The 13828-nt window shown below is 42.1% G+C and overlaps 1 protein-coding gene across 2 annotated transcripts in view; it reads left to right on the top strand.

Moving 5' to 3' along the window:
- The first annotated feature begins 1502 nt into the window (after nt 1-1502).
- Nucleotides 1503-13828, top strand: part of PLEKHG1 (pleckstrin homology and RhoGEF domain containing G1) — a 101233-nt gene continuing 88907 nt past the window's right edge. The window contains exon 1 of one of the 2 annotated variants that reach the window (XM_083434745.1): nt 1503-1860. The gene's annotated coding sequence lies outside the window, so the exon portion shown is untranslated. Of the gene's footprint in view, nt 1861-2473; nt 2492-13828 lie in introns of those variants that run through there. The other variant, XM_083434746.1, reaches the window with a different exon arrangement.

Here is a 13828-nt window from a genome sequence, read left to right as displayed (position 1 = left end):
CATGGAGTAAGATTGTACTGTTAGCCAGGAGGAAAAGAACCATATTTGATAATGTTAAATGGCACGATTAATAAATCACAAAAGCTGCCATCAGTAGACAATACCTGCATATACTGAATTAAAACAATTGACAGTCACAGCAGTTCCCCACTAGCTCCAACTGACCAGCTCCACTGTGACTAACCCTATCCTCAGTCTACACTCAGCCAGCCCCCACATTCCTACTTGCAACCAGTCTAGAGGGTGGTAGCACTGCCTGTCACTCCCCTTCTTAGTTTCAGTGTTCATAGAATCATGGAATTGTAGAGTTAGAAGGGACCTCTAGTCCAACCCCCTGCATTGCAGAACTCTTTTGCCCAACATGGGACTCAAACCTACAACCCTGAGATTAAGAGTCTCATGCTCTACTGACTCAGCAAAGAGAAGGATGGAGACAAAGCTAGAATTATTTGGCTCTGCCTGTCATTGGCTCTACTTTTATCTGTTGTTGGGTTCCCTGCTTTTGGCTCCACCAATGGGAATCAGCCACCACTAAATATGCACTCAGTGAAACATGAATGAACTTCAACTAATTCATAGTAGTTGCATGAGATAAACTGATGTTAGTAAAGAATTCAATTTATACTACTAAATGAAGAGATGAATTTGATTAATATACAGTAGATTAAAACTTCTGCTCATATGTTAACCATATCCTAGTAATAAGCTTTTTATTAAAACATCCAAGACTCTAGGCAATTGTTTGTATTACAACAGGGTGGTATATATATTTTAATAAATCAAAATAATAAATGAAGGTAAGACTTATATTCATTGCTCTGCCAACACCTGGGATGTGGCCCTCCAGAAAGTTGTCCAGAAGTTGGCCCTCTGGCCAAACTCCCCACCCCTGAAGAAATAGATGGGATAGCAGGATTTTGCCCTTGCAAAAAACGATTGGGATTTATCTTTGGGCAGCGCTCTTCAGCATCCGCTTACCAGCCAGAAATTATTCAGCTGGTTTAGTTTCCCCATCCACCTGTCTGGGAAACTACACCTGTTGAATAATTTCTGGCTGTTACACGGAGAAACCCTAATGAGTAAGTGGGGAGAAAAACTAACAACTTTACTTGAAAAAGAGCTGTTGAGACGGTCAAAGGCTAACAGCGTAATGCCGGAAGCGAGTTACATTGGTTTCAATGGGAGGACTGCAACGCCAGTGTGACTGGGTTGGGGATGGATGTTTAAAGAAAAGAAATGCCTCTTGAAAGAAATATGGAAGCGAAAGTTGTCGGGCTAAAACAAGGGCTCGCTGCACGTATTAACAGTGGCCGGGCTGTTGGCGGCTTTGTTTTTGTTTTAATTTCTGCGGAGCCTGTGCTTCGCTCTCCTCGTTGGCTTCGCTCCGCAGCCAAGTGGTGAACTCCGCGCCCTCCCTCCTCCCTCGAGGGAAACTCCAGCTGCAGCCCCAGGAGAAGCCAGGCCTCCCTCCGCGAGGAGGGGCCAAGCCCTCGAAGGCGAGCGCCGGAGGGACGCTGGAGAGGAGTTTTCCTAGCGGCCTGGCGAGGAACTCCGGCTTTCTCCCTACGCGAGAGAGGGAGGAGGCAGTCGGGGAGGAAAGGAGGCTGAGGCGGCTGCTGCTGCTGCTGCTGCAGTTACTGCCGCCCGCCTCTAAAGCGCGCCCACTCGGGTTCCTCAGCAGTCGCCGGAGCAGCGCGCTGAGGTGGGACGAGCCGCTCGGCGCCTCCGAATGAATTAAGGAGCGGGAGCCGCTTTCCCCGCCCGCTGCGCCTGGATTTAGCAGCCTCGGCTAGCCGGGCTCCGAAGCGGCGGAGTCGGGGCGACCCTCGCGCCTGCTCGGAGCTGCCGCCCGCCACTCCAGTAAGAGCCGCCGCTTTGTTTCACTCCGCTCTCCACGCCCCGGACTTCTCAGAGTGGGCGAGAGAGTCTGGCGAGCTTTCCTTCTTCTTCAGGCTCCCTGCCTCCTTCCCTTTAAATCTCTTTATCGCCGAAACCACCGACCGGCGGGCGGGGGGTAGCAGTGGAAGGTCGCGCGCGGATCATCTGGCGCCACCTGATTCCCCCTCGCTCGCCCACCCCTCTCTTTTTGGTTAAATGCCCTGCGCGCGAGGTATGCTATATCATGATCGCCCCATTGTTTCCTGACTTGCGGAGACTCTATATTGTTCCCTCGGCTGCTTTGAAAGGGCAGGAGGGCCTGGAGGGGGGCTTTGTTGGAGAAGGGGGCCGAACATGGATTCACTTGCGGAGTTTAGCTGATGGGGGCAAGGAAGAGAGAGGGGGGCGACTGGGGAAGCCCCTCTTTCAGTATATACCTGAGGTTCCCCCTTCTCTCCTGGGCTTTTCTCTACTGTAGAAGCCTCCGTTTCCCCCCACCCTCTTCGCTCTTCTCTTTCCCCCGACAGCAACAGCATCATTCCTCCCTTCAGGTTCCCAGGAACCCTGTGGCTTATCAGCTTGGAAACAGTACATCCCGCTAAAGAGGTGAACGGTAAAAGTCAATCTGCACACGCCCATGTAAAGTGCTCTCAGGTTGCAGGCAGAAACAAAAAGCTGGAGTAGTTCAGAAAGTGCCCATAGTATCCTTATCTGTTGTTACCTGAAAAGACTTGGCAACAGACACTGTACAGCAGCAAAGGAGGAGTGTTTTTAAAGCTCTTGTAACTGTGTGTGTGTGTGTGTGTGAGAGAGAGAGAGAGAGAGAGAAAGAGAGAGAGAGAGAGAGAGAGAGAGAGAGAGAGAGAGAGAGAGCTGCTCTCCCATTACAGCATACATATTTTCCCTGCATGGAATTGCATTGGCATTGGGCTGTGTGTGTAAATTTATTTTAAACCTGCATCTCTGGCGCTAGAGGTAGCTTGTGTTCTGAATAATGTGGGGTTTGTTTGGTTTTTGTCTGTCTTGCATCCATCCACTGCGAAGCTTACACTTAGCTACACTGGGTGTCTGAAGTGAGTGTGCATGGCTAAATAGACAGGTGTGCATTCCTGACCTATGACTGCTTACATGGCTGTGCACCTCTCACCCAGACACATCTGTAGGTTGAATGTTCCATATGAAGTAGCTGTGAAGAGAAAGAACACTGGATGTTTGTAGAGTCAGATCTCTGGGCAAATGTTTTATTTTTGATAACACCTCCCTTTCTCTTTGTTCTTATTGGAACGAGCCTTTTTAAAATATATGGGTATATGCTCAGGTGGCATGGGGGAATAAATACCTGGTGGTTTGCAGCTTTGTTGAATTTCTGACATCTGAGGAGAAAGACTTGCTGCTACTTAAAACAATGCTAGCCCTCTTCTTGAAAGTAACTGCTATTCCAGGTGGCATGTAGACAGATTCTCTGATTTCTTTCTGTTAAGCATGCAGCCAGTGGAAACTTCTCAATAAAAGTGTTTCACTTCTAGTTAAGGGATTTCTCCATACACACTAGAGGATTGTTAGAATAAACTCCACTCAGTTGGTTATTATATCTTCTGATGAACAACACCCATTAATTTGTCTAGACTGCATAAGCTGTTTTCTTCCTCTTGTAACAATTGCTCCTGTTTTTTCTTTTTCTTAAAAATCTGTTTTATGTGGTATGTGTCCTATACAGAACTCATATACTTTTTCATAGGACTTGCTATGTGATGTGAGCTATGGACAGTTAATTTGGGAGGGCGCTTTCTTTTGATGATGAAATCACGTAGGAATCCTATTCAGTAGCATATTACAAATACAGTGGTACCTCAGGTTACATACGCTTCAGGTTGCAGACTCCGCTAACCCAGAAATAGTGCTTCAGGTTAAGAACTTTGCTTCAGGATGAGAACAGAAATCGTGCTCCAGCGGTGCGGCGGCAGCAGGAGGCCCTATTAGCTAAAGTGGTGCTTCAGGTTAAGAACAGTTTCAGGTTAAGAATGGACCTCAGGAACGAATTAAGTACTTAACCTCAGGTACCACTGTAGTCATCTTTGTAACATCTTTGACTCCATAAAAGTGACATCTTGGTTGCGATATTTGTTGTTGCTCTAGAACTGCATCTAAACTTGGTGTTATTGCTCATCTGAAAAAGTACGGAAAGTTAATGAAGTGGTTTATCAGTCACTAGTTTATTTAACTAGATCTTCCACCTTCACAACTGGCTCTCTTGGTTCAGTTTGTACTAGGTCATGTGTTCACTAGGATTGCAAACTTTTTAATGAGACAAGCTCTTGAGCTTTTAAACATTAAATGAAGATGCGGAATCGAAATAGCTTTTTTTTTTTTTTTTGGTCTTAGAGCTTCACAGATGAGAAAAGCAGATTATGTTGAATTTTTGAGTTTCAAACCGCAGTGGGGATGATATGCTCAGTGGGAGCTAGGAGAGGAGAGGTTTTTTTAAAAAGAGAGATTTTGACATGTATCAATGCAGTGCTAAGTAAGCATCCCATCAGTGCAAGGGTAATGTCTTGTGCAACAGGATTCCCCCCCCCCCATCTTCTCCCTCCCTAAATCTGCTCTGGAAGTTAAAGGGGAAGCCCAAAACAAATTTGAAGGGTGCATGGGGGGTGGAGAGGCAAGAAAATCCCCCCGCAGAAGTGGACATCCTTGCACTAATAAGATGCTTACTTTGCATTGCATTGGATCAAAGCCATTGTGTTATTAGTGAAGTCAATTCTTAGGAAGAGTTATACCAAGAGAGCAAAGTAAGACCATTGGTTCTGTCTTCCCTTGAACTGTGCTGCATTTCAACACTGATAGTTTTATATAGCAGTTCCAGAAACTTGGTACACTTTGCAAGTTTTATCTCTCTCATTCTCACAGAACTGTGATACATGTAGATGTCAGTGCTATTCTGTCTCATATAGAGCTACAGGTGGTTTGGGATGCCATGCTGAAGCATGGAAAATGGGAGTCATGAACACACCCACCTTTTGTCCTTCTGGTGAATGCTTATAGGAGGGGTGGTACATGCAAGGCATTGTGTGATACATGGTGCCTACATGCATGACGGCTATGCATCTTAGTGTGGAGATGATGTGCTACTGTGCTGAGCATGTGCAGTTCAGTATTTAAGTGGGCAAGCAGGAAGGTGGTTGACCTTTGGTACAAATGTCACCTTATGAACTCATTCTGCATCCTTAGACAAACCACTATCTCAGTGTTGGCTCATAATCGTAGTCTAGAAACACCTGGAGGTCTACAGGTTGCCCATACCAAACTGAAAATAAGATACAGCAGCAAAGTACAGCTTGATCTGGGATTCCAATTATGATTTAGAGTTCCACTGAGGTCTGCAGTAACCACAGTTTGCTTGTTTCGGACACAACAGCAAACTATAGTTATGTGAATCAGGAAATGACAGACAGAATTGGAGTGTACAGGGGGAAGTTGGGAGGAGGAGAGTACACAGGTACAAAGTTTCTTTATGATGAACAATAATGGTTTGGCTTTGATATCTGAACTGGATTAACTTATATGGCTTGTTTTTATCTGAAAAAAAATCTATTCTGCTAAGTGGTACCTAGAAGATGATGAGCAATTTGGAAAAATGGTATTAATTGTCAAGTGTTAGATATGTCCTTTTAAGTTGCGTTTTTCTAAAAATATATTTCTGAATCACATAGAACAAAAGTCATTTACCCTTTGGATTATGTCAGAGGCATGACTTGCTTTTTTATCCGGTTTCCTAGCATTAACATTCAAGGCTATTGTGTGACACATGATACTTTTCATGCTATCTCCTAGTGAGCTCATAGCAAAGGTGTGATTATAATCTAAGTCTCTCAGGCTACTGACTGTAGCCAATGGATAGCATTGTCTCTTCCCACTCACTCCTCATAGCAAAAATGGTATAAATAATACCTAGTGATGGTCTTGTATACAAACAGCACAACCAGAATGTCTGTTGGATGACAGTTGAGGCACTTAACACAGTCATTTAGATACAAATGAGATGACAAAGTATACATACATTTGTAGAAAAAAATTAAACTCTAAGCCCTACTGTCAGAAGCTGGAAAGACTAAAGAATTGAGGTGATGACAACAGATTTCAGTTTAGTTGGCTGAGGTGCTTTTTTGGAGGCTAAAGCTGTAATTCTAAACTCACTAATCTGGGAGTAAGCCCCATTAAGTTCAATGGAGTTTACTTCCAAATAGACATGTACAGGATTGCATAGTAAATAATCCTATCTGTGAAGCACAAGTTATAAAATGTGGAACTGGAGACCAATAAACCCTCATTCCTGGGTTTCAGCTCATTTTGAATGTACACCTGCATCAGCACAACCGGACACCTTCATCTGCCTCAGCTGCAACAAAAGATGTCTCTCCCATGTTGGACTCGACAGCCAACCACAGGCACTGTGACTCTCCAACAGTTTGACTTTACCCTCAAAGGCTGCAGTCCTCCATTGTTTCCTGAGACAGATGGACAGCAGCTCAACTCAATATTTGCAAAGGATTGGACTGTTAGTTGCTTTTCCATTGACTACTCACAGTTATCCCTCTGCCTGCAGCTTCCATTCCATTCCCAGCACTGTCCCAATCCCAGGATTATTTTTTGGTGAAAACACAAGGCACTGCAGAGGGGAATTGGAATTGGAAGCAGGAAAGCCCCATTCCTCAGCTATGAACTCTGTTCCATTAGTGGAAGTTAAGATTCAAACTGATGTCTTTCAGTAGCAATAGAGGCCTAGCTGCTCTACTCAGCTCTTCCCATGAATGCTGTTTTGCTCAGTTTTTATAAGAATAATAAATAGAAATATATATTTATAAATGTGATCAAAATAATAATTGAAAATATAACATTTTAGAATAAAATAGCAGTCTTAGAAGAAGTCTTCATCTAATGCCTTCCTTCCTTTTTCAGAGCGAACAGCCTTTACTGATTAAGGCTTGTGGTTCAAATTTCCACAACTGCTTGTGGTCCTGGCCTCTAGCTAAATTTATAATGGAATCCTGTTTGCTTGTAGTAAAGCTAAATCTGGAAATAGCAGCTATGGGATATGTAAGTAATTGTGTTTGGAAAGGCGAAGTATAGGGCTGCCTTTAAACTTTACAATTTACATTTTAATTTTTTTTCCTGACACCCAGTAGTCCTAAATTAATATGGCACCATATGTTCAGTTAGCTTGACTGGTAAAGAAGTACTAGAATATTTTTTACATTGTATGTGTCTTTCTGTGTGTGAATTATATATATTCATATACTATACCAGCATCTACACATAGCACAAATATTTGTTCTTATGGATGTCTAAACAGATTTTGAAAGCTGGAAGTCTGCATGGAAAATTTAATCTTTGTCTTAATTTTAGGAGCCAATTCATACAACCACAGTCTGAGTTTATTTTGAGTAACTCCCTTGTTGCCAGCTGAGATTTGAAATGTGAAGGCAGCGAGGCAGCTGTCATGGTGCACTACCTTAAGCATGAATGCTGATTTAACGATAGGATGGCTCCTTTAATCATAATTCACCAAAGAAGCACAATAAGCCAATTATAACCCTAAAAAGTGGTTATGTGTATTGTCCCTGTGGCCTGATCTTGATACAGTCGGAAAAGCAAAACCGTACAATCCATCTGGATTGATGCCACATTGGAGTATGATTGGGAATATACGAATGAATATTCCTTGCAAAAGTAGCATACTAGGAAACAAGTCTAGTTTACCTTCTTCAGATGTGTTAGTTTACTGTACATTGCTATTTATGTGATGGAGTAGTCACGCACAAGTGATTCCACAATTCAGATTTTGGTGGTATAGTCCTTGGAAGGCTATGCCATGCACCTTTTCTGAATGTGTATGCAGTAAGCTAGGGTTGCCATATTTCAAACAGTGAAAATCCAGAGAGAAAAGTTCCAAATTCACAAAAAAGAGAGAAGTTTTTGAACTATCGCTAAGAAAATTCACCAAAAATGACATTGGCAGCATGGGTTGTCATATGTCCAGATTTTCCTGGTCATTTTTACAACTTCTGCTTCCAACTGCAGTATTCCAGATATGTCCGGGAAATTCTGGACGTATGGCAACCCTAAGTAAGCCCATAACTTCTTTTTTTTTGAAATAATTTTTATTAACAGGCCAATCATATCACATTGTTCAAAAAAAAAATAAAAATTAAAATTTGGCTGTATAATCTGAAGTAAGCCCATAACTTATGTGCATTTAGCTTGATGTGTATGGCAATAAAAAAATAATTAAAAAGGGGGCAGGGTCTCAGGAAAAATGACTTTGGAAATCCCACTCTCCATTGAGCCCAATGGGTTTTGACTGTATACAATTTTGGCTTCAGGTGCCATCCCCAGAACATAACCCTCACATAGGTTGCAGGCCTGCCATATCCATTTGAAGCCTCTGACTTCAGGCAGGAGATTAACTTTGAATCTTCAGGAGAATCATATAGTATTTTAGAAATATTAAGTTAAAAGTTTAATTCTGATCATTTACCTTTGAAGGCATATGAAAAACGCAGGTTCTGAGATGGATAGGTTGGTTCTCTGTCAATATTGCTAGCATCTTTACACTCATAATTGTATTTTTCTGTTGTGCAGACTGCTTTGAAGTCAACAAGACATATATATAAAGTAATTTAATACATGGCTGTTGCACATGGTTCTGTTTATTTTAATGATGCTTCCAGAGAATCTCAGCCAGACACTGCTGGAAGAAAGTTGGCTCTACTATTTTCTTTTGCTTAGCATGGAGGAACCCTGCTTTTATCTGAAAAGCCCTGACCTGAAAGTTCTAAATAAAACTAAAAATGCATGACATCTCCCTACATGCAGAAGTGGTTTTCAGTATGTGCAACCTGCTAAGTTTTATTGGGCCTTGTGGAAGTTTCCTGAATGCTTTCCAAAAATGGAATTGGGCAAGGGAATTACGGTTTTTGTGGAATCATGACCTATGAAGCTGACTTTTATAGTGAGTCCACACTCAAGCAGCCACTAGGTCCAATGGAGGACATTTTTTGCCTGGTGCCTAAATATATGTAATGAAGATGCCAGGCAGACCTCCCTTGGGAAAGCCTTCCACAAGTGGAGAACCAGCACAGTGAAGTGGAGAAGCCTGCTCTCATGTTGCTGCCCTCCAGACCTCTCGTGGAGGAGGCACACGTAGAAGAGTGTTGGATGATGATCACAGGGTCTTGAGGTGGTTCATATGGAGAGTTGTAGTCCTTGGAGTACTACAGCTGTGAGCAGGTTGAGGCTTTATAGATCAAACACAGCACTTTGAATTGGGCCCAGAAACTAATTGGCAGCCAGTGCAATTGGGCCAGGATTGCCACCACATGCTCAAATCATCGCAACCTGGCCACTGAATTCTGCACCAGCTGAAGTTTCTGAACCATCTTCAGAGGCAGCCCCCACATACAATGCATTGCAGTAATCTAACCTAGAGGTTACCAGAGGATAGACAACAGAAGTTATGCTATCCCTATCCAGATAGGGGCGCAACTGGGCCACCAGCCAAAGCTAATGGAAAGCACTCTGTGCCACCAAGGTGCCACCTGAGCTTCAAGTAACAGCAATGGATCCAGAAGTGCCTTCAAGCTGTGCACCACCCGCTCCTTCAGAGGGAGTGTAACCCCATCAAAGCAGGCAACCTCCCATCCATCTGGTTTAGGGAACTACCCTAAGGTGGAGGATTGAGCTTCGGTTCATTGGCTCTCATCCAGTCCATTACTGAGGCAAGACAATGGTCCAGCACATCCACTTCAACACCTGCATATGTAAAGGAGAAGTAGAGCTGTGTGTCCTCAACAAATTGCTGACCATGGACTCCAAAATTCTGGATGAACTCAGAGGTTTCATGTAGATGTTAAATAACATGAGGGATAAAATCGAATGCTGAGGAACCCCACATTGAAGGTTCCATGGGGCCAAAGAGCACTCCCCAAGCATCACCCTCTGGAAATGACCACCCAAGTAAGGTAGAATCACCACAAAGTGCTTCTGCCCACCCCTAACCTGGGAAATCCTAGTGTCCCATTGTAAGCAAAAGCAATATACTTTGCCTTTTGAGCCATGCTTCTCTGGCTTGCTGCAGGGAAAAAGTCATTAATGGAAACCATTGATAGCTATACCATTAATAGCTGCCGTTTTCAAGTAATTCTTATTGCAAATGAATGTATCTGTATCTTTTGGATATGTCCCTTTTTGCCAATTTTAATTCATGACAAAAGCTTCAGTGAATGCATATTTTATTGGTAAACGGGGAGACGATGTTGTACTTCAGAGCTCATTACAGGCTTGCTTCAATTGTTCAATCGAAACCAAATGTTGAAACAGTTTTATATTGGTATACTATAGCCAGAAACTAGATTGGAATGCTGATTTGATACACTGACATCACATCTGTTAGGAGAGGTTTCGGATTCAGGAAGATATTGTAAATTGGCTAGGATTCAGAAAACATATGATGGTTTTTTGGGAGGTCTTGGCTTGATTACTTTTTAGGTCATGAAGGGAGGAAATTATGGCAGTCTGGGATTGAATGACTTCTGATGAAGTTTTTAAAAAATGTACATTCCTTTTGGCAAACATGAAATGTACAGTCCACAGTTTTGGCCCTCATTGCCACAATAGGAGGAGTGCAACATATGCCTTTGATTGAGGATGCGTTAGTGTGAACTCTGCCTTGTGCTTCAACTTGAACTTGCTGTTGGCGTCATGAACACATCCCACTGTTGTAAGCCCCGTTCTTTTCAGTGGGGCCTTTAACTCTGGGTCAGCTTGGGAACTGGGCTGCTAACCTTTTGAACACCCTTTTCTTTAGGAAGTAACATGATTGCTAGCAGCCAAGAAATAAAAGATTTGAATTGCCACATGTTTGACAGTAGAATTTATTTTTTCACATCTCTGGTTCTTTGCGAGTGAAGCATGAGATGCCAAAAGTTCTGCATTGACTACTTGGACGTTACCAGATAACCATTTGCCAACTTATATTTTAAACAGCTCTGTCTCTTGTGTTTAAATTTATTTTTTGTTTATAAGTTCTTTTTTTAAAAAAAGACATCTAGACACTGGTATTGGGCTTCCCTTCCACTTTAAATTCTAGTATTGATCTTCAGCTCCCAGATAATACACACTGCCAGTTCCTGTGCTTTCAGATTGACTAATGCCTTTTGTGAAAGTATATAGCTATAAATTCCAAATTGTAAATGTGAATTAAATACTGTGAGTGAGTATGCTGCATTCTCAGTGGTAGCAAAGCTCATGGAGAAAAGCTGAGGCACAGATGGCCCATTCCATTCAAGGAGGCACCTTGGAGAAGGGAATTTCTAAAGGTCTCAGAAGGTTTTCCAGCTTATTGCAAAAAAGGAAGGAGGACTGTGCATAGATAACTTGCTTGTGTACTTCCCAGAGGCATGGGCACCATTGGTGCTGGGTTAACCTTATGTTCTCTTTCTTTCCTGGAGAATTGTCCTTCTTCACTATATACATGTACAGAGAGTTTTTCTCCCGTGTATGAGATTAGAAGTATAAATACTCCAGAAAGTCTTAATAGTGTGTTTCATTGAAATTCTCCCATGGCTTGCTTTTGCTGTAGCGTTGATGGTTTTGGCTAGGTCTTTTTTTTAAAGAAGTATGAAAGGATGTGTTGTTGCTAGGTGTTGTATAGCTTCCTGGTGAGAGGAAAGAAGAAATACCTAAATACTGTAATTTACTGTTTCCTTCAAAAGAGGAGAATATTTCATGTCATTGGGTGTTTTGAAACCACTTTTTTATGGTTTGGGAAGAAGCAAACCATATACAGTGAAAGATCAGTAGAGGCTGTTTATTCTGACAAAGGAATGGCCCTGTGGGAACACCTTCCTGGTTTGAAAACCTAGTGATGTGTAGGAAGCCTTTGTAACGTTCCCATCTAGTAAAATGCCTGCAGTATTTTGCCATGCAGGAAATCAATTGCAGCTGGATGCACAGAGTTTCCACTCCAAGTATATGAACACACCTTTTAGTGTTCTACTAAAAACGTTTTTTCTTTATCCAGGGCCTTACCTTGAAAAGTGACTTGGAAGACTGGGGGGCGGGGGGCGGGAAACACTAGAGTCTTGTTTCTTAAAAGTTGCTGCCTTTAAAAGAAACTATGTTATTTTGGCAATGTGGTATATGGGGTTCAAAACGCATGTGAAGCCTTTCTTTTCAAGGCAGCCCTTTGTGACTAATGAGGACCTCTATATCTACATCTCTCTTGGGATCCTAGTTCAAGTACTGATGCTTCCTGTAGATATTGTGGCCCCAGGAAACAGCTAAATGCAGGAAATAACCATCTCAATCCATTAGGTTAGGCATGTTCAGGCTTTGGATCTACTTTTGTTTTTTACTAGAATCAGTCAGAGCCAAGTTCCAAACGCTGTGGCTCAGGGACAAATCAAATTCATATTCATATTTACAAAAGTCCCCTTTCTCCTCGGTATTAAAACCCATGAGCCACAAACTGATTTAACCTGCACATATGCATGCAAATCCATATGGGGTAAGTAACTGCATATTAGAGAATTTGCCTAATTTAGGAAAGGGGAAACCTCTTTTGTTTTAATGGGTTGGAAATATAGTGATCTGCCATTAGCTCCAGATCTCTCTTCTGCCTCTCCAACTAAAAAAGCTAAAAAAACATAGCATACATAGCTCCCACAATGGACTATATATATTATTGCTGATTTTAATAAAGTATTTCAATATCTTATTTTTGACAATCCTCTCCAAATAGTTCATCAAAGGGTCTTCTGGGATCTTTCATTCCATAATTGGAACCAGATTATGTTCAAAAGTTTCTTAACATTTTTGCATTATTGGAAGAGATTAATTAAGTTGGCACCATGTTCCCCATGTCTTCAACAAGCATCTGTAACCAAATTATATATCTTGTTTAGTTGGTAGGATATCACACACCATTTGTATAGGTATCTTAAAACTGTGTTCTGTTAGGTTCACAGTTGTCAAGGAGCTTGAGATGTCAATGCCAATTGCCAAATAGTTTTCTATCAGAACCCCTAGATTTTGCTCTCACATGTTTTTCTGCCAAAGCTCACTTTTTTCCTACAACAAGAAGACAATGTTGTCATTGCCAGATTTGTCCAACTACCCTGTTGTTCAAAGCCCTTTGTTCTACACGTTTGCTCAGAAATAAATTTGTAGAAACTCATTCCTCTGAATAGAGTGGTCCTTTTTCAGATATAAATCTAAGCCATGATTTAGTATTATGTGCTTCATGTACTCCTCATTCAGCACACCTGTGAAATCAATGGCTTGAGCTTCTGGCTTTTTAACAAAGCATAGTTTTTACCAGAGTTCCTTCAGCTTGGACAGAATGAGAAACTTTAGTTTAAAGGTGGACGCTTCCAGTATCCTTAGAACTGCTGAGACTTGCTGCTGCTCATATCCATAGCAGTGAGTTAAACCATGGTTTGGTGTCACTTCCAAACCAGGCCTAAGTGTAGTTATGATGGTAGATGTATAATTCTCTCTTGGATTACAAATTAAGTTAAAAACTTGATTTGTTCCGGACGTCCGTTCTTAACCTGAAACTCTTCTTAACCTGAGGTACCACTTTAGCTAATGGGGACTCCCGCTGCTGCTGTGCCGCCACTGCACTATTTCTGTTCTCATCCTGAAGCAAAGTTCTTAACCCAAGGTACTATTTCTGGGTTAGTGGAGTCTGTAACCTGAAGCGTCTGTAACCCGAGGTACCACTGTATAGCAGCATTTCTAGGGGAGCCCCTACATTCCATCTTAATCTGTCCTTCATATGACCTTCTTACAGCTATTCCAGTGGAAGACATATGGGCATAAATTGCCTCTTTCCCTCTTATTAGCTGTTCTTACAGTTGGAACCTGTTCTTCAGCAGAAGCTGTAACCAAT

This window comes from Podarcis tiliguerta, assembly GCF_965153285.1.
Source record: "Podarcis tiliguerta genome assembly, chromosome: 3".
NCBI classification, from domain to species: domain Eukaryota; kingdom Metazoa; phylum Chordata; class Lepidosauria; order Squamata; family Lacertidae; genus Podarcis; species Podarcis tiliguerta.
Note: the sequence above shows the minus strand (reverse complement) of the source record. Positions and strands in the feature narration are given on the sequence as shown.